The 23,972-nt window shown below is 48.3% G+C and overlaps 1 protein-coding gene across 3 annotated transcripts in view; it reads left to right on the top strand.

The window, feature by feature from the left end:
• The window catches only part of MICALL2 (MICAL like 2), a 189,722-nt gene that overhangs the window by 36,318 nt on the left and 129,432 nt on the right, over positions 1-23,972 (top strand). The gene's annotated exons all lie outside the window — the stretch shown is intronic.

Genomic DNA, 23,972 nt, shown 5'->3' with positions numbered 1-23,972 from the left:
TTGAATAAAGGTCTATTACGACAATCAGATAAGGGGTTTCTGAAACCCCAGACAATGGACCTAAGATATCGATAGCTACCTCATCCCAAGGGTGATTAGGTAGTACTCTTTTTACCATGGGCATTTGTCTTGTCTTAAGGATCTTGTCACTAGCACAGCACTCCACACAATCCCTGACTAGTCTTTCAATTTCAAGGTCCATCCCAGGCCACCAGAATTGCAGACGAAGTATCTCCTTGGTTTTCACAATACCCAAGTGACCAGAATGGGCATGCAACAGTAATTTCTTTCTTATCCCAAGAGGAGGAACAAGTTTTGTTCCACGAGTTAATAAACCACCCGTAACCGAAAGTTCATCAGAAACCAACAACCAAGGTTTCTCCAACCGAGAATTACACTTCAACAAAGAAATGACACGAGAAATTTCTTCATCCTTCTCCATCTCTTTCATCCACTCTGACTCTTCAATAGCCCCATCTGTAATCTCACAAACATTAATGTTTTCATCAAAACTAACAGCATCATCTTCTAGAAAATTGTCCTTATCAACCAACCTCGATAAACAATCAGCTGACTTATTAGCTAGACCAGGAATATACTCTACTTCAAAATCAAATTCCTGTAAAGATACAACCCATCTTCTAATTCTCGAAGATATTGCATCCAAACCTTTCTTCAAAAACACCTCTCTCAAAGGTTTATGATCAGATAGAATGCAAACCTTTGAACCCCAAATCAAGTTTTTAAACTTTCTCAAAGCCCAAAAAATTGCAAGAGACTCTTTCTCTATTACAGAGTAGTTGAGTTCTGACCCTTTAAGACACCTTGAAGAGCAATAGATAAGAGAATCCCTTCCATCTTTCCTTTGTACCAACACTGCACCAAGACCTTTGTCACTTGCTTCAGTAAATCAGACAGTGGGAAGACCAGGAACAAAAGCATGAAGTGAGGGAGCCTTGCTTAACTCTTTCTTGATACTAACAAACTCATTCATGCACACTGTCGACCATTCAAAAACAACATTTTTTGCAGTTAACTTTCTCAAATTATGAGTTTTGTCAGCAAAATGTTTTATAAATTTCCCATAAAACTCAACCATCCCAAGAAAAGAGAGTAGTTCCTCCTTATTAACTGGTTCCTTTACTTTATCAATAGATTCAATTAATTCTTTTTTTGGAAAAACACCTCTACCAGTAATACGATGTCCAAGGTAATTTACTTCCTCTACCCTAAACTTACACTTAGCCTTTTTAAGAGACATACCTGCTTCATCCAAACGTTTCAACACAGAACGCACACGCTTGTCATGCTCTTGAACATCTCTTCCATAGATTAAAAGATCGTCTTCATAACACTTTACACCAGTCAACCCCTTCAAAATCTTTGACATAATTCTTTGAAAGACTGAGGCTGCTGAAACTAGCCCAAAGGGCATCCTCTTAAATTTAAAAGTGCCCATGGGTGTTATGAAGGCAGTCAAATCTTGGGAGGGCTCATCTAGCTCCACCTGGTGGTAAGCGGAAGCTAGATCAAGAGTGGTGAAATACTTCGCCCCTTCAAGTGTACTAACCATCTCATCAATGTTGGGAAGAGGGAATCTATCCACAACAACCTCCCTATTTAAGGATCTTAAATCTATGCATAGACGAATTTCTCCTGTCGGTTTCTTGGCAATTACAACAGGAGCGAGCCACTCAGTTGCTTCAACAGGCACAATTATCCCATTTTCTACAAGTTTCTCTAATTCTTCCTGAACTTTTGTTTGCTCCATTAACGGAATTCTCCTTACCTTTCCTGTCACAGGAACAGCATTAACTTTTAACTTAATGTGGTGTTTGTATCCACGTAAACATCCTAGTCCTTCTTTAAACACATTTGGAAATTCCACAGCTAAAACATACGCTAAATTATCATTACTCTTAACTGGATCAACATCAGTTACTTCTTGAATTTGTACCTGTGGAGAAGCATTAGGATCAAGTTTTACCCCAAGTTGTCGTTGATGAAGCCACCCTAACAGTGCATCACCCCTTTTTGCAACATACCTACAATGATGTGATTACCCACTCGATCTCAGCCATAAAGTAGCCTAACATTTTTATCGGCTTGTCACTATAACCTAGAGGGGAAATATCACATTTCATCAATTTAACTTTTCCACTAAAATTTTCATTAAACAATTTCTCATCAATTATCGTTATTTTTGAACATGAATCAAATTTAAAATTTATCATTGAATTTTCAATAGAAACTAAATGAGAAGGATGATCTGACTTGTTAGCAGAAATTTCAAAACAAACAGATCTTACTGGTGGTTGAGACCAGTTCTTCTTAGAACTATCACCCTTATATACCTTCGTTCTACAAAATTTAGCATAATGCCCTCTCTTACCACATTGATTGCATACTACCTTAAGAGCGGGACATATAGGTGAATTAGCCAGATGACTGACTTGTCCACATCTAAAACAAGCAAACTTATTATTCAAACTAATATTTGAAGTCCCAGGAAAGTTGCTTTGTTTCTCCTGTGTCCCCATACTCGCCTGTTTCTTCACTTGACATATAGTTTCCTCTATCTTTGTTTCCTCTTTTGTTTCAGAACAAGATGGTTTTTCTTTCTCCTTCTTCAATTCACCAACACACTTTGTCATGTGTTCAACCTGTTTCGCAATGACTAAAACTTCTTCAAGTGGAGGTTCATCTTTAAGCCAGAGTTCCTTCCTTATGTCATCATGTGCACACCTCAGGACAAACTGATCACGAATTCTTTCATCTAAGGTTTGTCCAAAATTGCATGAATATGCTAGTTTCCTCAAAGAAGACACATATTCCTCTACTGTCTCATCTTTCTTATGTTCTCTTAAACCAAAGTGAAACCTCTCCATTATAGTGCTGAGTCTAGGCAAATAATGACGATCAAGTTAAAGAATGGCAATCTCATATTCATTTAAATTTCTCTGTTCCGCTGTAGATAAATCAGGTAAATGCTCTAACACATCCTGTCCTTCTCCTCCAAGACAATGCAGAAGTAACAAATGTTTTCTTTCAGCACTTAAATTCGTTCCACAAACCCTTGCATAGTTTGCAAATATTTTTTTCCACTTTTTCCATTTTACATTTGGTTCTCCTGGGCTGGTTAGAAAAAACGCTGGTTGAGTAACGTTCTGCATTTTTTAAAAATTGTAATCCTTCTTTTTTTTCAAAGTATCTCTTGTATTAAGATTTTAATTTGTAGAATTTTTTTAAATATTTTATTTGTATCCTTATTCTATTGTAGATCCACTTATTACTTTCACTTTAATTAAAAGAAAATCATGTGTTCCCTTTTTTTTTTTGTGTTCTTAGTCAATAAAGATCTGAATCCTATCCTTCTCTTATGAGTATGGAGAATGTGTTCCTTTCCCTCTATTGTGAGGTAATATCGAATTCGCTGCGACTTTTCCCTTTGTTTTTAGAGCGCTTCACACAATGAACACGTCATAATGATCATGTCCATCAACAGAGCGCATGCGCCAGAACAGAGCGTGAAGCGCAGCGTTGGATTGAACCGCAGCGTCAAGTCTTCATTCACGCTGGAATATAACGTGTGACACAGGGAAAGCTTGCGCGAGCCTCTTAGCTTCACGTCTTCAACAACACGCGCTCTGCTCACGCGCAAACATCCGATCCTTTCTCCTTTTAAATTTAAGTCGATGCCCATTATTATTATTATTTTTTTTTTAAATCCAATCCTCCCTCCGCTCTCCTCACCGTAACATTTATGTTTAAGACGGTTTTCTCATCATATCTGCCGCTGCGAAGGCAACGCTTCGTTTTTTTTTTTATTCAGCCGCTGGAGGAGAGCAGGAATTGATCCTTCGTCGTCGTGTTGAGGTCACAAGCCAATCGTCGCCAAATAAATGTGGTGTTTTCCACATAAATAAGTAAACTGGAAACAACTTGATGTGAAGGTGGGTTTATTAAACCTCATCCACAAACAGACACCAGGCAACTGCCAGATGACAACATAGGGTTCCAAAGAAGAATCAAGGTAAGAGATTCTATAATCTTAAAGGGAAAGGGTTATTATACTTGAGGAGAACAGGGAGAGAAGCTTATTACACTGGTATTTAGATAATCTCGTTACCCCTTTTAGGGGCAGTTCTATCCAACAAGCCCTTGATTGCTATGCCCGGGGCTCACTCTGCCCCTTGCGGACACTGGCCGAAACTGGTATGGCTTTCTTCTCTTCCTCTTGAGAAGGGACTTGGCCTAGAAGCTCGCCTGGACTTTTCTATAGAAGCAGGACCAGTGCTGATTTGCATATGTCTCTGTCATGACACAGATGAGCTGAAAATGGTGGCAGAGAATGCACCATAATTCATTACCACTGGTTCACATTAATTCAAGGTTGCTTGTTAAGTCAATCTTAAACTCTTCCAGGGAGGAATGTTGCTTGTTCTGAAAAAGAAAAGCATTACAAGTCCTTGTGTTAACCTAAAAGGATCATTTGATAGTGGTTGTTGTTTATAAACCTGGTGATTCAAGTATTAGGATTCTTATTTTTTATGTTCTTCAAGCACCAGAGATTGTTAGTTTTTGTGTTTGAAAACTGTGGGTGTTTATGTTTCATGCTGCGCGTGACGCAGTTTGCTGCAGGCATCCAGTGAAAGCCATGAAAAGGACTCAGAAATGTGTACCCTGTACTCGTATTTCTTAGTTCTAGAGATGAACGGAGCAGCAGCGAGTTTATGCACTAATCCGTCTGCTCTTCTGGCTTTTTGTAGTCGCTGAAAATACCAGGTGTTGCGCTCATTAGGTTTAATGGTACTCAGTTTTCACCGGCCTTGAAAGGATAAAAGCCTGGGCAGGCCTTCCTGAGGGTTGATCTTGCCACCTGCAGGTCACAGCCTATGTCGGTGCGAGCGTTTAAAGGATACTCCTAAGCATTTAGGAGCACATGCATCAAGCATTTTTGCCTTAATCGGCCCGTTTGTGAATGAAAAAAATGCTTTTCAGATGCAGCAAGCCCCAATTTGCGATTCTATAACCTGTTACCGAATCGCAAAATGGGTTTGCGATTCGGTGTTTGACGGGGCGTGTTTAGGCTGCCCCTTCCAAATACAGAATCCTAACTGTATGCATGAATGTTTTGTGACCGTGAATGCGGTCGCAAAACGTTAGCATATTACCCCCTACTTCAAGTAGGTGGTAACCCATTCGCAAATGGGAAGGAGTCCCCCAGGGACCCCTTCCCCTTTGTAAATGATTGTAAAAGCTTTTTTAAGAGCAGGCACTGGTCCCACGGACCACTGCCTGGTCTTAGAAAATGAAAACTTTTCATTTTACTTTCTGTAAAGCATCTCGTTTTCCTTTAAGGAAAACTGGCTGCTTTACAACAACAAAAAAATTGTTTTATTTAAAAGCAATCACTGACATGGTGGTCTACTGACCTCAGCAGGCCACCACCCATGATTTTTGTGATTCCTAATCGATCGTTAATTCCGATCTACCTCCTTAACCCCTCCCCTGCGGGGCTAGTTCCCCTGCTGTGCTGGGGGGACAGGGGGGGGGGGCGCGCGCAGCGCCCCGATGCTCATGATGAGCTCCGCTCGTCATGCAGCACGGTGTTGCTGTGCTCGTCATGACCACGCCAGTTCCAATGGAATGCCCAGCACAGAAGTGGAATTATCCCCGCATGGGCGCGGCGCAACGGTCATGACGAGCTCAGCTTGTCATGAGCACAGCACGACCGTGCCTCATGACGAGCTGAGCTCGTCATGAGCACGGAATGGGCTAATATTAATGAGGTAAAGCGATTTGCGACCCCCTAGGTATCGCAATCCTAAACTCGTTGAGTTTCATGAATTGTAAATCGCGATTACCTAATTGTGATTCTCAGGAGTTCACAATTAGGTATTTGCAATTTACAATTTTGATGCATGTGCCCCCTCAGAGTTTTCTCCATAGCTTTTAATGAAATCCCCAAACACTTATGTGTTTCCAGCTTTGTCCAGTGGAAACTTTTTATGAATGGGCACCGTTCAGTGCGACGCCTCACGCGGGCACGAGAGCGTGTGCCTGCCTGATCAGATGTTTGTGGGTTTCAGAAACCCCATTCACTTTTCCTCCTCGTTGGCAGCCAGTCTCTTTGCTTCTGGGGTGGGACGGAAACCTGTCCGGGCGGGAAGGCGGCAGAGCACACCCCCCCATCCAGCTCAGTTGCTGCGCGAGTTCCCGAGCACGACCGGAAGCCGCTGCCGGGACAGGACAGATTATAACTTTCTATTTTTGGAGTTTGAAGTCTATAAGTCAAAGGCCACCCATCTCCTTATTTTCCTGCTTCCTGTTGTTTTCTTGCCAGAATGCATGTGGCAAGATGAACTCTTTTTCTCTCCAATGCAAAGGACAGGAGGCAGCTGTGGGCCCCGGGCCTCAGGACAGTGTGCTGAACAGCCTGTGCAAGGGAGGGGCGGGGGGTCTGGGGGGGGGGGGTTAATACCCAGTTGTGTAGCAAGAGCTTGCTGATTCCCACATACACCGTTGTAAGAGATGCATTTCAGTTTTAACCCTGACATTGTTTTGTATTCCCAATAAACGTGATACATTTAGAGAGCGTTTGTGTGTGTGTGGGGGGGGGGGGGGAGTGGCAACTGGGCTTGACAGCGCAGATGTCTGCTAGAATTATTGGCGCCAATTCTTTAAAATCTACTTGGAGTAGAATTCGGCTCTGCTAGAGCAGTGTATCCCTGTCACCTCATGCTGGTGGCTGCTTGGTGTGTCCTTCCGCCTCCTTTGGAGTGCTTGCACTATAATGCATGGGGGACTATTTGCAGTCTCAACACATGCTACAAGTGGTGCACTTTTGTCGTGAACGCGGTCTTGTCCATGAACTTGCTGCTGCATTCACTGCTGTCATAAATTGCCTTTTCTTCCTTCTTATTTTAAGTAAACCCTGCCGCATAATTCCAGTATCCATGACCATACTAGGCTTATCAGGATCCTTCAAGAACGCACACAGGCTTTGATGCTGTAGTTTTAAGAATCAAATGATGCAGCTTTATGAACTACATGCTGTTCCGGGGGGCGTGGCTAAGCACGCAATGGCGACGGACGCTCTTGGGTAGAGCTCCGCTACCGGCTCCCCTTCCCTGAGCCAATTATCCGGCAATACTGACCGGGGCCGCCCGAAACCTTGAGCGGGCCCCCCCGCACCCGCCGAGGCACATCTGGTGAACTTTTGTGTCCGAGCTCCGACGGACCCGACCCCGGCCTCTCCCACAGCCCTCTTGCGGGACGAGGCGCTCCCGGGCCGGCGACACGAACAAGGGAGGCCGGGGCTTGGGCCCAGGGTACAGGCCCGACGGCCCACCTTCTCCGAGCTGCCCGGACCTCACAAGCTGCCCGCTGCCTTGACGGGTGGACCCGCCGGTGGTCCGGAAGATGCCCTGCATTACTGCGGCCCGCGAGGGGCGAGCCCAGACTGCGGGGAGACCAGGCGTCCCCCGTTCGCGCCGAGGACCCCAAGCGCGGCCCGCCCTGGACCGAGGTGAGGAGTGGCGGGGCAGTGGTCGACCCGGGGGGGGCGCAGGAGAGGGCGGTTGCCCCAATTAGCGGACGGCCCCCCCCCCGGAGGGACCACACAGCAGCCGGAGCCGCCCGGGGAGCCCGCAGCACTGAGGCGGACATCGAGGGGCCGGCAAGAGGCGGCAGCCCCCGCACTGGACGCTGAGGGCCTGGGACCCTGCCCGGGGGGCTGCGTTACCTTCAAGAGCTGAGCGGCCGTCTCTCCACCCCTCACACTGTGGACACACGGAGGGGAGCACCTGCGGACCCCCCCCATGGAGGCGACGGCTACCGGAGTGGCAGCGAGGCATGAGTGAAGTGAGGCCGGGGCCCAGACCAACCTGCCCAGCTCGCACGGGCGTGCGTGTCATATACGCCCCCTCGGCCATTGCAACGTTCGGGTCGGTGTGGTGGGGCGACAAGGCGTAACACCCCCTGGGGGACCCCCTCCCCCCCCCCCCACGGGGGCAACGACGACGGCCTAATCTGAGGGAATAACTGACGCCCGCAGAGTTCCACGCCCGGGGGTGCAGCGCATCTGGGGTCGCCATCACTGGAGCGGCACCGGGGACTACCCTACCGGACAGGCGCCGCCCGCACATGTCCGGAGGAGTGCGGACCCGCACCGGGACAGGTGGGGCCCTGCCGAAAGGGAAAGCGGGCAGACCGCTACACAAAATGGCCGCCGAGCAACTAGCTTCGAGGCTTGACAGCGTGCTGGCAGCGGTGGAACGAATGGAACAGTCCCTCCAGCAAACTAGAACCTCCCTGGAGTCCAAAATAGATGGGGTCGCAGTGGACCTGACCCTCCTGCGCGACGACCACAGGAAATTGTCCGACCGAACCAAGACCCTGGAAGGCGCAGTGAAGGAGATCGAGCCCAAGGTCACTCAGGCAGACAGGCAACTGCAGGACCTCCTGAACAGAGTGGAGTTCCTGGAGGACAGGGCTGAGGACGCAGAAGGGAGGGCGAGGCGCAATAACATCCGCCTTGTGGGGGTTCCTGAAAAATGGGAGGGGGCCCGCCCGGCCCAGCATGTGGAAGACTGGCTGCGGACACTATTGCCCGAGGGTTCGCTGTCGCCTCACTTTGTTGTGGAACGCGCACATCGGGTGCCAACGCGGCCCTACACCACCGGCGCCAACCCGAGGCTGCTACTCTTCAGGATACTGAACTACAGAGACAGAGACACGGTGCTGCGAGAGGTCCGGCGATTGGGTGAGGTACGCATAGACAATGCGTCGATCATGTTCTTCCCCGATTACACCCTCCAGGTACAGCGCCAGAGGCACGACTTCATGGAAGTGAAAAGGAGGTTGCGCACCGCGGGCCTCAAGTACTCCCTCCTATTCCCTGCCAAGCTGAGTGTAGTGGCGGGGGACAACAGTTACTTCTTCAGCACGCCTGTGGAGGCCAGTGAGTGGTTGGACGGGGGCACGGACACGGCACCCAAACACTCTCGAGGGGGCGAGACGAGGGCCAGGCCACGAGGACCGCGACGCCGCCGCAGACACAGGACCCAACAGTCCCAACGCGAGGAGGAGGGGGCGAGACACTCTCCCCCACTGGACCAGATGCTCCGAGAACAACGCGATGCATTACAGGCGGTTTCTCAAATGAGCAACTCACCCTCCCAAGAGACACCCCAGGAGGACGGCCAACCGCCGGTTCCGAGTGACGACGACGAGGCCATATATGGGATCCCGAACTCACAAATCTCGGTGGAACTGCCTATAGTCACGCCGCAAACCTCTGACTTGGTCCACTGATTCTGGAGGCACCGTTTGTTTTGATCTTGCCGAAACGAAGAGGGGGCTGGTGGAGGCCGGCTGGACGATGATGCGCGACTGGCGCCCGCCGCCGCTGGGGCCGTCTCCCTCCTCCCCCCCCCCCCCTGCCAGCTGACCGAACAGTGGACACCTGGAACAGTGAGTAATGCCCTTGTGGCACTGATGGTAAGCAGGGCGGGACATACAGGGGTGGTCAGTCAGCACACAACCGCACCTGGCTACACGACGGGTGGGTTACTCGGAGTGTTGGACCGTAGTGGGCGGCCACTGACACCCTGTATCGAGTGGCTCAGGGAGGAGACCTGCTTCCCTTAACTGACTATATATCCTTTTTTGCCGAACTTGTGCTTAGCACGCACTGCCCCTTAGATAAGTAAGACTGTTCCTCTCCCTTGAGAGCATGGACGGTGGCCCGTTCCGCCACTGCCCTTTTGGCATTTTAGTGGGGATAGCCCGCTGTTGGTTGTTGTTCTTCATTGTTTTTTTTCCCTGTCCTAATGTCTTCCTGAACTTTGCTGAGTGTGCTGCGAGGGGTGGGAACGGGGAAGCTGGGAGGGCCGCTGCTGGGTCAATTGGCGGGGCCGCTCCTGTTGGGTATGTCAGGGAGGGATGTATATTGCCAAAATGTCTACCATAAAAATATGTACATGGAATATTAGAGGTATGCACACTCCCGCGCGCAGGTATCAGATCTACTCCTACTTGAAAAGGCAGAACGTGCAGGTCGCGCTATTGCAGGAAACACACCTGAGTGGGGCGGAGGTGACAGCGCTGAGGCGAAGATGGAGGGGACAACTGTACGCCACCGAGTACTCCTCGTATGCCCGCGGAGCACTGCTGTGGGTGAAGCCGGGCACTCCCTTCGTAATGTCAGAGGTACACTTGGATGCGGAGGGGAGGTATGTCCTAGTGAAGGGTCGCATAGACGGGCAACCGGTGGTCCTGGCGTCCATTTACGCTCCAAACACGGATCAGGGCACCTTCCTAGCGCGTATCTCGGAGAGATTGGCGCCCTGGCACGGCGTCCCATGGATACTGGGAGGCGACTATAATACGGTGCTAGACCCAGTGTTGGACCGCTCGGTCCCGCCGAGGCCGGAGGCAACATCCCAGGGGGCCACGAAAGCACTCACACAGTGGGCGGCGCAGTGGGACCTGAGGGATGCATGGCGCGCACACAATCCTAACGCTCAGGTGTACTCTTATTTCTCGGGAGCGCATAAGCTACACGTACGCCTTGATAGGTATATGGTGTCCACGGAACTGTTGCCGCACATTACTGACTCCCAATACCTGGGCCGGACGCACTCGGACCACAACCCCCATACACTACACTTGGCCTGGGAGCGCCCGCGCCCACCTATCCCCACATGGCGACTACAACCTGCATTACTGCTAGATGCCCCCTTTAGAGATTCCCTGCAAGCCTGCGTAGCACACTACTTCACTGACAACTCAGATACAGCATCCTCCCCGAGAGTAGAATGGGACGCATTCAAGGTGGTGGTAAGGGGACACTGCTTGAGCACCCAGGGGAGCATACGGTGGAAGCTGGAGGAGGACTTGCGCAGGGTGGAGGCGGACCTACTTGGTGGGGAACAGGAGGCGGTGGGGGGCGCGGGAGACCGGCTGCGGGCGGCCCGGGCGGAGCACGAAACACTACTGGAACGGCTGCGGCACGTCAACTTTGCGGCCCATTCGGCGCGGGTACATCAACATGGTGATAAGCCCGGTAGGCTATTGGCCTGGTTAGTCAGGCAGGAGGAACGCACGGAGCCGGTATCCGTCATTCGCACGGCTGAGGGAGAGCTAGTGTACACCCAAGGTAGGATCCATCGAGCGTTTGTGGGGCACTACCAGGCCCTATACCAGTCTCACCTGAGAGTCTCTGCGGCCTACATAGCCGAATACCTGGCGGATATCCCGCTGCCCTCCCTTGTCGGCTCGCAGCAGGACGCCCTGGGGGCGCCCTTCTCTCCGGAAGAAATGCGCGAGGCCATCTTCGCACTGTCCAACGGCAAATCGCCTGGCCCGGATGGGCTACCCGCCGAATTCTTTAAGGCGTGCTCGGACGTGCTGGTTCCGGAGCTGCTCAAATTGTACCGTACTGCGATGGAGGAATCAGCACTCCCGGACTCGCTAAACGAGGCAAACCTCGTCTCGCTGTTGAAACCGGGCAGGGATGGCACTCTCATGGGATCCTATAGGCCGTTGGCCATGCTGAATACCGATTATAAAATATTCACCTCCCTCCTGGTCCGCCGCTTGGCCCTGGAGGTACCAACCCTGGTGCACGAGGATCAAAACGGCTTCATGCCGGCGCGGAGCACGTCTCGTAACCTACGCCGCCTCTTCCGGATTCAGGAAGCAGCCTTGACACATTGGCCTAGATCGGGGTGTCTGGTCCTGGATCTGGAGAAGGCCTTCGATTCAGTCGAATGGCCATACCTGGGGGCAGTCTTGGACAGATTCGAGGTGGGAGATGCCTTTGCTGACATGGTCGGACTGCTCTACCAGAGGCCCAGTGTCCGAGTGAGGACGGGCGGGCTGTTGTCGGAGCAGATCAGAGTGCGCAGAGGCACCAGGCAAGGTTGCCCCCTGTCGCCCCTCCTTTTCTCGTTGGCCATTGAACCGCTGGCGGCTCTGCTGCAGGACAGGGGTGCGGAATGGGGGATCCCATTGGCTGACGGAACGCACACGGTCTCACTCTATGCAGACGACCTGCTGCTTTATGTGCGGGACCTCACTGCGGTACCGGCCGAGCTATCGGATATCTTCCGAACCTTCGCGGAGGTCTCGGGCCTCAGGGTCAACTGGGCCAAGTCCGGAGTATACTCGTTCAGCCGCGACCAGGAGGAATGTGATGTGCACCTTGGAGGGACCCGGCTCGCTTGGTACCCGACCACGTTTAAATACCTGGGGCTGCACATCTACAGAGACCCACAGGACATACTGGAGGGCAACCTGGTGCGCGCCATTTCCTCTCTGCAGGCCCAGATGTCCTTCTGGAAAACTCTGCCGCTGAACGTGCCCAGCCGAATAGCCCTCTCCAAAATGATAGCGCTCCCCAGGTTGCTCTATCACTTCGCAAATATCCCTACGTATGTCCCTGCACGGATATTCCGCGACCTGGAATCGATGCTTCGCGGCCTGATCTGGAACGCGGGGCGACCACGAGTGGCGCTGGCTAAACTGTACTCCCCGACTGCGGAGGGGGGACTGGCTGTTCCCAACATGGAGCTGTACTACCTGGCTCCCCAGCTCCAATGGGTGACGTACTGGCTCAGCGATACGCATCTAGACGACACGGCAACTGCCGACCACCAATGGTCCCACCCTCGGGTTTGCGCCCTGTTCCATCCATTAACCAAAGGACCCCGTCCTCTACCATTGCATTTGGCCGTGGCCCGCAAATGCTTTCTCCGGAGCCTGAAACTGACACAAACTGCCAAACCATATGCTCCTGCCCTCCCCCTACTGGGCACCCCCAGGAGGAGTGGGATGGTCACGCAGCGCAAACTAGACTGCTGGGTCACAGCCGGAGTAGAGACCATGGGAGACCTGTATGCTGACGGGGCCCTTCTCCCATTTGCGGAACTGTCGGAAACCACGGGACTGCCGGCTGGGCAATTCCTCCTCCATGCGTCGGTACTGCGGGCATACACTGACTCCTGGGGAGACATCCGGGATGAGCCGCCGGTACACCACCTGCTCTAATATCTACATGTAATGGGCAGGGGCGCGCACATAACGCATTGGTTAGCACAGGCGCTTCTCATCCACACGCAAAAACCCACAACACAGATCAGGGCTAAATGGGCGGCGCACCGAGGGAGGGAATGGACAGACAAGGAGTGGAACCTGGTCCTAGCCAGTCCCGTGAACGTCCCCCGCAATTCCCGCTTTCGTGTCATTCAACTGTACGTATTGCACCAGGCATACCTAACGCCGGATAAAATAAACAGATACTTCGTGATTGACACTGTCGTTTGTCCCAGATGTGACCTGCTGGGTGCGGATATCCTGCACATGCTTTGGCACTGCCCAACTCTGACCGCGTACTGGGGGGAGGTGACCTCACTCCTGAATCACAGCACAGGCCCGGGTCTGCCGGACACGTGGGAGGCGTGCATTCTTGGACTCTATAAAAGAACTAAACTGAACAAACCGCAGGCACGGTTCTGGGACCTGGGCCTCATCACGGCCAAGCGCCTGCTTACGAGGCATTGGAAACGGCGAGAACCGCCTACCCCGAAACACTGGTTCACATCCTTTCTTAACTGGGCCGGGGCGGAAGGCACGGCGCTTCACAGGGAAGAAATTGCGGGTCTGCGGCAGTTCCCGATCTCACAGCTCTGGGATGGCTTCCTGGGGTCCCTGCGAGGGGAGGGCGCTGTCAGGGGGCTCACGTAGGGTGGGCGACACCGGAGGTGAGCAACGGAGGCTCCAACTCTATAGCAGAGACCACCACCCGCGGCAGCGCCCCCCCCACCCCCCGACACAGACATGGCTTACTCGGCGCGCAGGCCTCAGGCTCGGTTCGACGCCCACGCGGGCGCCCACTGGCGGTCATCGCCCAGCAACACGCCCTCAGCACAGAGCTGCCGACATTGCCCCCGCAAGCGCACTCTACCCCCCCCCCCCCACCCCCTTCCTCATATTTGTTCACATGTTTGTAGTATCGGATCCCTGCTCACCGGTGGTGGCCTTTCCAACCCCCCATGTTACGGTGGGTAGAAACCGTCAACGGCGCCCCAGGTGGCGACCACAGGCGTAGACACCGCTTGACACACCGACAGCGAGGCCACTATACCTGACTGCTACATGCTCCGTTAATCAGGCCGGCGACCGGCGAACCACCATGGCCCCAAGGGAGCTGTCCCACTTCAGGTCCGAGGACACTAACACATGTACACCACTGACCCCCTGCCGTACTGTAACATCATCGACACATACCACACTGTTCAGAGGTGTCTCCTATCTGCATTGTGCGACTGGGACGGACTTGATGTGGGGAAGTCACGATAGGACAGTTGAATCATGCCGATACGAACTGTTTTGTTTAGTTAGCTGTATTCATGGCTTAGTTCTAGAAAAACTGAAAAATAAGACGTCATTTATGGACCTATTCTTTTCTTGATTCCTGGCAATGTGACTATATTATATATGACTTAATGTACCGGGGACAAACGGGACGCAATGATACGCCCTCATATGCAGAATTGCACCCTCACGATTTACAGTTCCATTGCAGCCGGCCCGCTGGGTTGTAGGCTTTGCTATGTGTAATGCACCCTTGAGCACTAATAAACGTCTTAAAAAAAAAAAAAAAAAAAAAAAATGAACTACATGCTGTTCCAGCGTTATCTCTCTATTTTAGCATCTTAACTCATGGTGATGCAAAAAGGAACCCCAAAGATATGCGGTGTAGAAAAATTTCTTAAGAAATAAAAGTATTCTCATTTAACAACAGATTGTGTTAAAAAGGTTATCGCCAACAGCTAAGGATTTTGTCTTGCTGAAATACAGGGGCACCTTTTTATGACCACTGTTACTGTGTAGCATAGGTTCACACAAAAAATGAAGCAAAAGTTAGGTATTTAAACCTAGTTTAAATTACTTTTAAATTTGACAGGGTTCCTTGCCGGCTGTCAACAAGAGCCATTCTCTAGCCCATCATCTGTTGGGGGAAATTAATACTGTCTGGGCAAAAGGTTCACTTCATTAGTACCAGTTTAACAACTGGAAATAGCCATCAACAGCTGCAATGTGAGCAGTGAAACTTTGTAAAGTGTTTGCCTCTGCATCTCACCAAGTGTGAAATGTTCTTTTAAAAAACGAAAAATATAATAACTTTTGATCAGTTTGAGCCAGGAACACATTTTTGTTAACATCTGTAAATTATGTAGAAGATTGTGCAATAAGTGGCATGTGTGGGATATCTAGACTAATGGTAAAAACCCTCAACTGTGTTTTCCCTTAGTCCGGTTTATAGGGTGCTCTCAGCCATGATTTTACTTCCTTTATTTTTCAGTATGTATAGCAGCTGCTGGAGCAGTTCTTGTATCTATTACACGGCAGTGGAGTTTACATCTGTTATGCGCGCATTACATTAGTGAATGGTCTACTTTCTCTTTTGTGAAACATCTTGGATTGATGAGAGGGACAACCTTGATTTTCTTTACATTATGTTTTTCGCCATCTGACCTGCAATGTGGTAATGAGCTGTTTTATATCTTAGTCCCTAAAAACCTCATCTTAATGTAAAGGTGCGGATACATTTGTGGGGGGTCTAAGTGGGGTGCTCTTCTATTGTGTAGACGTTCAAGGAATCTTCCACCCTCGCCTTTTTGGGATCCACCTCACTTAAAGAGGCTGTTGCAATCTTTTTTAAACTTTTCTGTAGTTTTGGGAATTCTTTTCCCCATGATTATTTTAGTGAACACATAGGGCCAATCAGATTGAAGAACCTCTGTGCACTTCCAACCCTTTTCGAACCTTCCATTCCCTATACCTTGTTCTGAATGTGGGGTTAACTTTCATTGGATTATTCCTTGCATCATTCACCTTCATCCTGGTCAAGTACTGCTCTTCCGGAAATCCCTTTTAGGTCCGAGCCTACCTTACAGTGCACTGTCTGGTTTGCTGAAAACATCTTGGGGACATTCAGAAAGCTGACCTAAGAATGCACTCTGTCTATTGCTGACCATTGGCTTTGTGGTTTGTAACTCACATTTTATGGCTTTCTATTTTCTGGCCTTATTCTGTCCAGCTTGAGTTCGTCCATTCTGTTTCCAAACCTTGTTTACTGTATTTTTTCACAAACTAGCTTTCTGTAAACAGACATTTAAATCTTATTCTTATCTGACTTCAAAGTGAGAGAATTTATGTGACAATCCTGCTGAAACCAATGTAAGTTGAGAGGGTCTAAGATGTTTTTTTCCTCGCCCACACCTAAAAAAAATTAACTGTAGTGATGTTTCAGAATATATCACAATTAGTACAACTGAAGCATATTTTTTGTGTAATTCTGTAGTGTGATGGACATGATTATTTTAATTTGATAAAAACACATCAGTACCCTTTGTGATGACATTTGCACACATTATCGTTTTGTGCAGTAAAACTATACTTTGGTGCAAATGTATTGGTCATTTCAATTGAAAATCTGTTGTCCGTAATGGCAGTGCGCTACCACACCATGCATACTCGACACTACTACACTCCACTCCACCCTATGATTCCACTCTGTCATGCCACTCTGTTCTACGCCACTCCACTCCACTCTACGTAAAACATGAAACCCCACTCCACTCCCCTCCACTCTAAGACAGTCTGCGAATTTGCCTGGAAATGATTATTTTAATTTGATAAAAACACATCGGTACACTTTGTGATTACATTTGCACACATTATCGTTTTGTGCAGTAAAGCTATACTTTGGTGCAAATGTAATGGTCATTTCAATTGAAAATCTGTTGTCCGTAATGGCAGTGCCCTACCACACCATGCATACTCCACACTACTCCACTCCACCCTATACCCTTCCACTCTGTCACGCCACTCTGTTCTACACCACTCCACTCCACTCTACGTACAACATGCAACCCCACTCTACTCCCCTCCACTCTAAGGCACTCTGCGAAATGCCACGCCACTTGACTCCAGCGACACTCCAATCTATGCCGCTCACTCCACGACGCAACACGCCACTCCACTCTACTCCCCTCCATTCCACTTAGCTGTCTCTGCCCTCCCCATTCCAGTGTACCCCACTCTTCTCCAATGCACCCCAATTTACCTCCAATGTAATTCATAACATCTAACCAAATCAACCCCACCCAACCCCACTCTACCACACCACACCACACCCCACTCAAATCTACCCCACTCTTCTCCAATCTACCCATTCTACCCCACTCCAATCTACCCCAATCCAGCCCACCCCACCCCACTCCACCCCACTCCACCCCACTCCACTCCACTCCACTCTACCCCAGTAAAACACTCTACTCGGATCTATTCAACTCCACTCCAATCTAACCTACTCCACTCCAATCTACCTCAGGCCAATTTACCCCGCCCCATATCTACCCCACTCTAATCCATCCCTATCTATTCCACTCCCATCTAATCCACTCCAATCTACCCCACTCTATTGCAATCTACCCACCCCACCCCACTCTAATCCACCTCACTCCACTCTACCCCTCTCCAAATGCAGCCCTTCCTGGGCATCAGTGGGTATCCTCAGGGCTGTGCCACCGCCTTGCTGACTTCTGAAGCTGCCTGCGTTTTCACTAGCAAATGGAGCTGATACCTGGGCCTATCAAAACAAGGTGGGAGGGTGCATTTCCTACCCCATTGTTTTGATTGGCTCTTTGCTGAGTTATTGGGTTGACAAGCTCATTGGGATGCACCTGTGCTCGGGGAGTTGTACAGAAACCTGTGAAAACTGTGAGCAGCATTGCCAGCCCTCCCAAATTTAAGGTGTTGCTTTCTGTTGAAGAAGGACAAATATCCTGAAACACGTGTCTAGAGATACCCAGCACCGGCTGCACCAGCAATGGTGAAAGCTAAAGACTTTCAACTCAAGTGAGTGTTATCAAGCTCTGCATTTGCCACAGTGCATTCGGGCAAATTACGTAGTGGTATGTTGGGTAGTGTGCTCCCTCCTCCCCTTGTTTTGATTGACTCCTAGGCTTGCCTTCCCTCTGTCAGCCTAGACACTTTGGAGCTGAACCCAAGGGAAGGGACAGAACTGACTAGAGATAGTTTAGGGGTAGGCAAAGAGAAGGATCCACGCAGACAAGTCGGCAATGGGTATAAACGTGCACCCTCAGAACCTACAATTAGAGCGCTGCTGTTCTGTGGAGGATTCAGAAGGACTGCCCTGCTGTCTGAAGAACGAAGATTGGACCCTTGGCTGGCCTCAGAGTGTACTCCTCATACTTCCAAACTGCAAGGACCGAACTACAGGTGAAAATCACGAGATTTCTGACTCTTCAGGATTTCGATGGGACTCTTCTCGTCAGCAATGACTGCCCGCATCTCCTGCCAACATGCAGCTCCCAAGGTATCCTGCTCTTCATTGCAACCGGCTGTATCTCCCGCCAACGCAAGGCTCCAGTGACGTCCTGCTCTTTGTGCCAACAACGATCTACTCACAGCTCCTGCCTGCTCGAAGCTCCGGGTGAGGCTCATCGCTTGGACTTGGAATGTGAGAAGGTCAACTCTTTACGAGGACAAAACAGATCCCTGTATATGACCCCTGCTCTAGCCCTGTTGATCTGAACTTGTGACTTTGACCCATTCCAGCGAGACTAGAGGACGCCGATTGGCCTTTTGTGCTTTTTGGAGCTATGTTCACCTGAAACTTTAAAAAATCCTTTTTTTTATTTTAAAAGTTTTTATTGTTATAAAAAGAGAACATACAAATATATAAGTGGAATATACATTGGCAGTTTTATCTACAGTCCATTTGTGAAAGCACGCTCTTTTCGTTTGTTTTCCCCCAGTTAAGAGGGGGGGGGGTGAAGGAGAAAGAAGGAGAGAAAAAAGAAGGGGGGGGAGGTGGCTTCCTCCGATACTCGTCGGGAATCTCACTTGTCGTTGTCGTAACTGGGTCTTTAAATCCTAACACTGGTTCTACTCATTGGATTTTTGCTGGCATTTTTTATTAATTACATTCAGGGCCAGACTGGCTACCGGGCAGTTGTGTGTGCTGCCGAGCAGGGGGATGATTTCTCCGTGATATGGGCGTATTTCGTTGATGGGGACCTGCGTGCGCTTTGAAAAAAAAAAGTAAAACGAATTTCGTTTTGCACACACAGGTCCCTATCAACGAAAGCATCCCCCTGCTCGGCAGCACACACAACTGCCCGGTAGCCAGTCCGGCCCTGATTACATTTGACTCTATTTTTCTACATTGTTTACAAATTTCCTTTAAGTTGAGTCTGACTGATTCTGTGCCAAGTTACCAGAGTGTTAAGCAGAGGTTTATTTAGTGACTTCTGTGGTTCACCCTGATAAGAATTGTTGTTGTTGCCTGAGTGGGGCTCTCGCCCTCTAAAACGAATAACCCAATTTATTACAGTAAGACTTTGCAGGAATGCATAAAAAACTTTTGCATGTCATAGTTTTAATTATTGAAGTTCTTAACAAAGACAAAATCGAAGTAAATAACGTGTTAAAATAGTTCTGCTTTGGTAATAACAAGTAGAAAATAAGTGATTTTGCTTCTAAATTAAATTTCTTATTTTACATTTTAAAACTGGAGAAATTGTTTCATTATGCAATCATACGAAAAACATCTGATTGAAGTTGCTGTCTTGCACTGGAGCAAGAATCCTGATCTAAGACTTCAACCTTTTTTTTGTTTATTTGGCCGTTACACTTGCTGCAAAAACGGCACAACAAATTTTTTCTCTTTCCCTTTTTTTACGTCAGTGTGATCTCATAATCTCAATATAAATCTTGAGTTGAACCACTGCGAAATTGACCAGAATTTCCAGCAACATTTGTTATGAGTCGGTTCTTGAAAATGTTTTTGGAGGCCAACACTGTCCCCAGAGGATAGAATCATCGGCTGAAGCCAGATTTTGTAGTGCGCTAGCCCGGCCACCGTATACGGATCAAACGGTGGAAGATCAGGATCTATGGGCTTCACATAATTTCCTGCTGTGAGATTTCATTGCAGCCTTGCTTGATTTCAGTCCCATGAGGGTGGGCCCAGGGCAGAAAAAACTGGAATCATTTTTGTTCAATTGTTTGACTTCAGTAAAATCGGAAATGTCGGGAAAAGGCCGCAAGTCCTAGGGCACTGCGTGTTTGTAAACAAGACTGCTCTTTTTATAGGGTATGGGAGCTGGCTTGAAAGATGTAGATTGGGCCCACATCTTCAAAGCATATTAAAAATTACTACCAGTACCTGCCAACCAGAAAATGTGTGTACACTGTAGAAACTTAGGGCACCCGAGATAAAGGTGAAACACTACCCGTGTGATACATCAGTTCCTTTATGGTTTCGGCAGGGTGGAGATGCTGAACAAATTCTCCTCTCTTGCTTGGACTCCATTGTCTGTTGGGGATTCACATGGAAGAAGAGTGTTTGAAGTTTCTAAGACAGACTGGAGGATTGTGGAGCACATTTCCACTTTCGACATCTGCCATCTCTCAAATGATGTCCCCCGACAATGAGGACATTTGGTCTCTCCTCAACAAGAACCAGGGCCACTAAGGCATATAGATGGGATTCGGTGTCTGTGAGAACCTTTTTATATGCAAATGTAGCAGACACACATCAATTTTTGCATGAAATGGAGGTTTATCCTCGGAGGAAGCGCATTAATTCCCCTTTACTCCTGAGAGTAGGTACCACCACCTGTTGAGTGATAGTTTTGAATAGTTGAATGGGGGATATCCGTTCTAAATGCCATCAGAATGCTTGAAATTATGTTTTACAGCAGATAAACTGTATGACCACTGCATTTATGTGCAGTGGAGACGCAAAATTATGCAGCAACAAAAGTCAAATTATGTGCCACATGGCACACATTCTCTAGCAATATTGTTTCCCCATTTTGTAATTTCAACACACACTTAATTTCTTCTGATTACATTTTTGGCCACCATACCTGGTTCACACATGAAGCCATCAACCGCTAGCTAGAAGGTGATTTATTAGTTAACGTTACGTACTTGTCGGAGCGTGGCATCACATTTTGCACTTTTTTTGTGCTACTTTTGCTCCATTTTAGCGTGGAACTTTTTTGTTGTTGAAATCTATAAGTTGTGCGGCATTATGGATTATGTGGCTAGTGCATAAAATACACAATTATGTGGAAAAGTTAGCCTTACTCTACAGGTCATGTTAACGCTATTTCACCGAAGCGCGCTTCCCTGCCAAGCAGCAAGTTGGTTGCAGCCGTAGCCTTCAAAGCGCAGTTGACGGCGACTTGTAGAGTCTGTGCAATTTCTTCTGCTGTAGATTGACCCACGTGTGCATTTGAATGTCCATTTTACCACTGTGTGCATTGGAATGCTCACACTGCTCCCTCTGATTGGTCGGGCATGGCTGCTGTTTAAGATGCCCGGAGGCCCTGCGAAATGAATGGTATGCCAAATAACATTTAGCTGATGTAACTTGGGACTGGTGATTATCCCCCCCGCTAGTAATGGTTCCGTCCTTGGAGAGTTAGTTCGGAGAGTTAGATCCAGGCCTCTCTTTGTAGCACGCGGGAGGAAGTGTTAAGGACGACTGTTCCATAATGGAAGGGCGCCTTGACCCTGACCGCAGGCCTTCCACTGATAAAGAAAGTGGGGTATCCCCACACGAACAGGGTCGGTAAAAGCTGTCATTGTCCAAACCGAGATCTTTCTATCTCCAGGGAGGCGCGCCGAGTTTTGCAATCCTAATGCGTAACATTATCCTGACAGAAACCCTTTGTAGCCAATGACAATGCGCCATTTCACCCCAGGCCTACTTCGAGTTGCTTTTGAGGAATTTAGACCCACACAGAGAGCCGGCATACGTGAGGCTCTTGGTATGCCGCTTTTATGGAGTTCTGCTCGAGGAAGGGGCTGCCGCCACGCGCTTGCATATGTTTACGCATCTGCTCATGTGCGTCGAGACCATTTATGGAGAATGTCAGGGCAGGGGGCTGGAACTTTATTAGCATTTACTCCAGATGTTGCAGGGACATTTAAGGGAACATTTGCTTAATCCCACTCTGATCTGGAGTGGTTTTGTTTCTTTTTCTCCCTGTTCTACCTCCCACGATTCCCAAAATGTGGGCCGAGTCAGCAATTGCATATCTGACATAGAGTAAACAACGCTGAAAAATAGGAAAATCACGAAATTTATTACCCAAACAGTGGTCTTTCTTTATATATGTGTGAAGAATAACCGAGAGAGTGTAGTATACTATGTATGTAGCCTCTTTACGCGCCTTAACAGACCCCCTCCGGCCTTCCCACCCATGTTGGCTTTTTCAGCATATTCTGTTCCTCCCATAGTTTTTTTTTTTTAATTCTATGTGCTATATTATATATAGCTTCTCCACCCACCCTGAGTGATCACGTCCAGTGTACTTGTGGCTCTGGAGTACATGTATTATACTGTATTGTAATTGCATATTTATAGCGCTTACTACCCCTGACGAGGCTTTGAAGCGTTTTTTCGGCGAGTAGTGGTGCAAGTTAGTGCAGACTGTGGTTGGACAGACATACATTTCTTCAGTAAGTTGATATTTCCCAAGCTGAATTGAACAGGAGCTATTCTGCTTTCCAAGGTCTTTGAATCCGCGCACCAGTGGCTTTAATTATTTAACAGATAATAGGGGGTTACCCGCTCTCCAGGTAAAAAGGCGCTTCCAACCATGAGAGCAAGGACTAGCAACATATTTATTCATTAGACACACAATACTGGTCTCTACTGTTACGTTCTACTGACATTTAGGTTGATGTGTTCTGGGGAGAGGATGTGGCCTAATAGCTAGGGTGGTCGACTTCGAAGGTGGGGAACTGGGTTTGAGTCTCGGCAGGGACGCTCAACATCCTATGATTATGGGCAAATCACTTACTCTCCACGTGCCTAACAAAAAATGAAATTGTCTGCGTATAACGCAACTGGTGCTTATGTAAAGCGCTCTGGTACCTATGGGCCTAGTTTGCGCTATATAAAACTGAAAAAAAACCAAACATGTGTAACCAGTTGCCATTGACCAGCTTTCCTGGATGACTGTACACCAGTGAAATAAGATAGCCCAGGTGGCCAGTTACTTGCTTCTGGGTTTGCTTTCCTTGGTAAGTGCCACCCTGGGAGGTAGTATTAGAATCTTCTCGATAACAATACTTTTCCATATGTTTAAAGAGAAAATGTTGTTGCCTCAGACAAGGCAGCTTTAGTTTTTTAAGCAATCACTTACATGTCCCCAGTGAGACTTTACTTGCATTATTGCACGTGGTAGTTGTTCATATTAATTTCCAATTTAAAGTCACTGTCACATTGCATGTTCACAATCTCCTCTGTCTGGGATGCTTAAAACAGTATTTGTCACCATAACCAATCCCACCACCAATGTTATCTCATCATTTAGACTAAATGGCTTGAGACTCTCTTTGGCCTACTGGTCGTATTGCAGTGCCCTATGTACCAACTTGGCTCTGTTACCTTTTGTGCTTGCTTATTTTTTTGCTCTTTTTAATTGGTATTGCGATTACCCTGGGATTTCCCTCCCCATCTTTCCATTTTCCCCCTTAGAATTGTTTTCTACATGTTTTGTAATGTTTTACAAATGAAAAGAATCAATAAATAAAGTTTATTTGAAAAAAACAGTATTTGTCAAACATCTACATTCCGAAACAAGAGTACATTCTCCATGCAGTATCTGGGCTCGACCCTCTTACAAAATATATGAAGAGTAGGTCAATTTGCGCTGAGTCGCGACAGCTTCAGCATTTCTATTACGCATGCCCTGGTGCCGGAGAAACCCCTTTGTACTGCTAGAGGGTTTCCTCACCTCTGAATGATAGTATCTGACTGTTACTGTGAGGCATTCAAAGGTAAGCAAACATTGCCAACTTGGCACCTTTGTAGATTGCTATTGACCCTAAAACTTCTGTAAAGGGAT

This window comes from Lissotriton helveticus, chromosome 10 (assembly GCF_964261635.1).
Source record: "Lissotriton helveticus chromosome 10, aLisHel1.1, whole genome shotgun sequence".
Classification (NCBI taxonomy): domain Eukaryota; kingdom Metazoa; phylum Chordata; class Amphibia; order Caudata; family Salamandridae; genus Lissotriton; species Lissotriton helveticus.
Note: the sequence above shows the minus strand (reverse complement) of the source record. Positions and strands in the feature narration are given on the sequence as shown.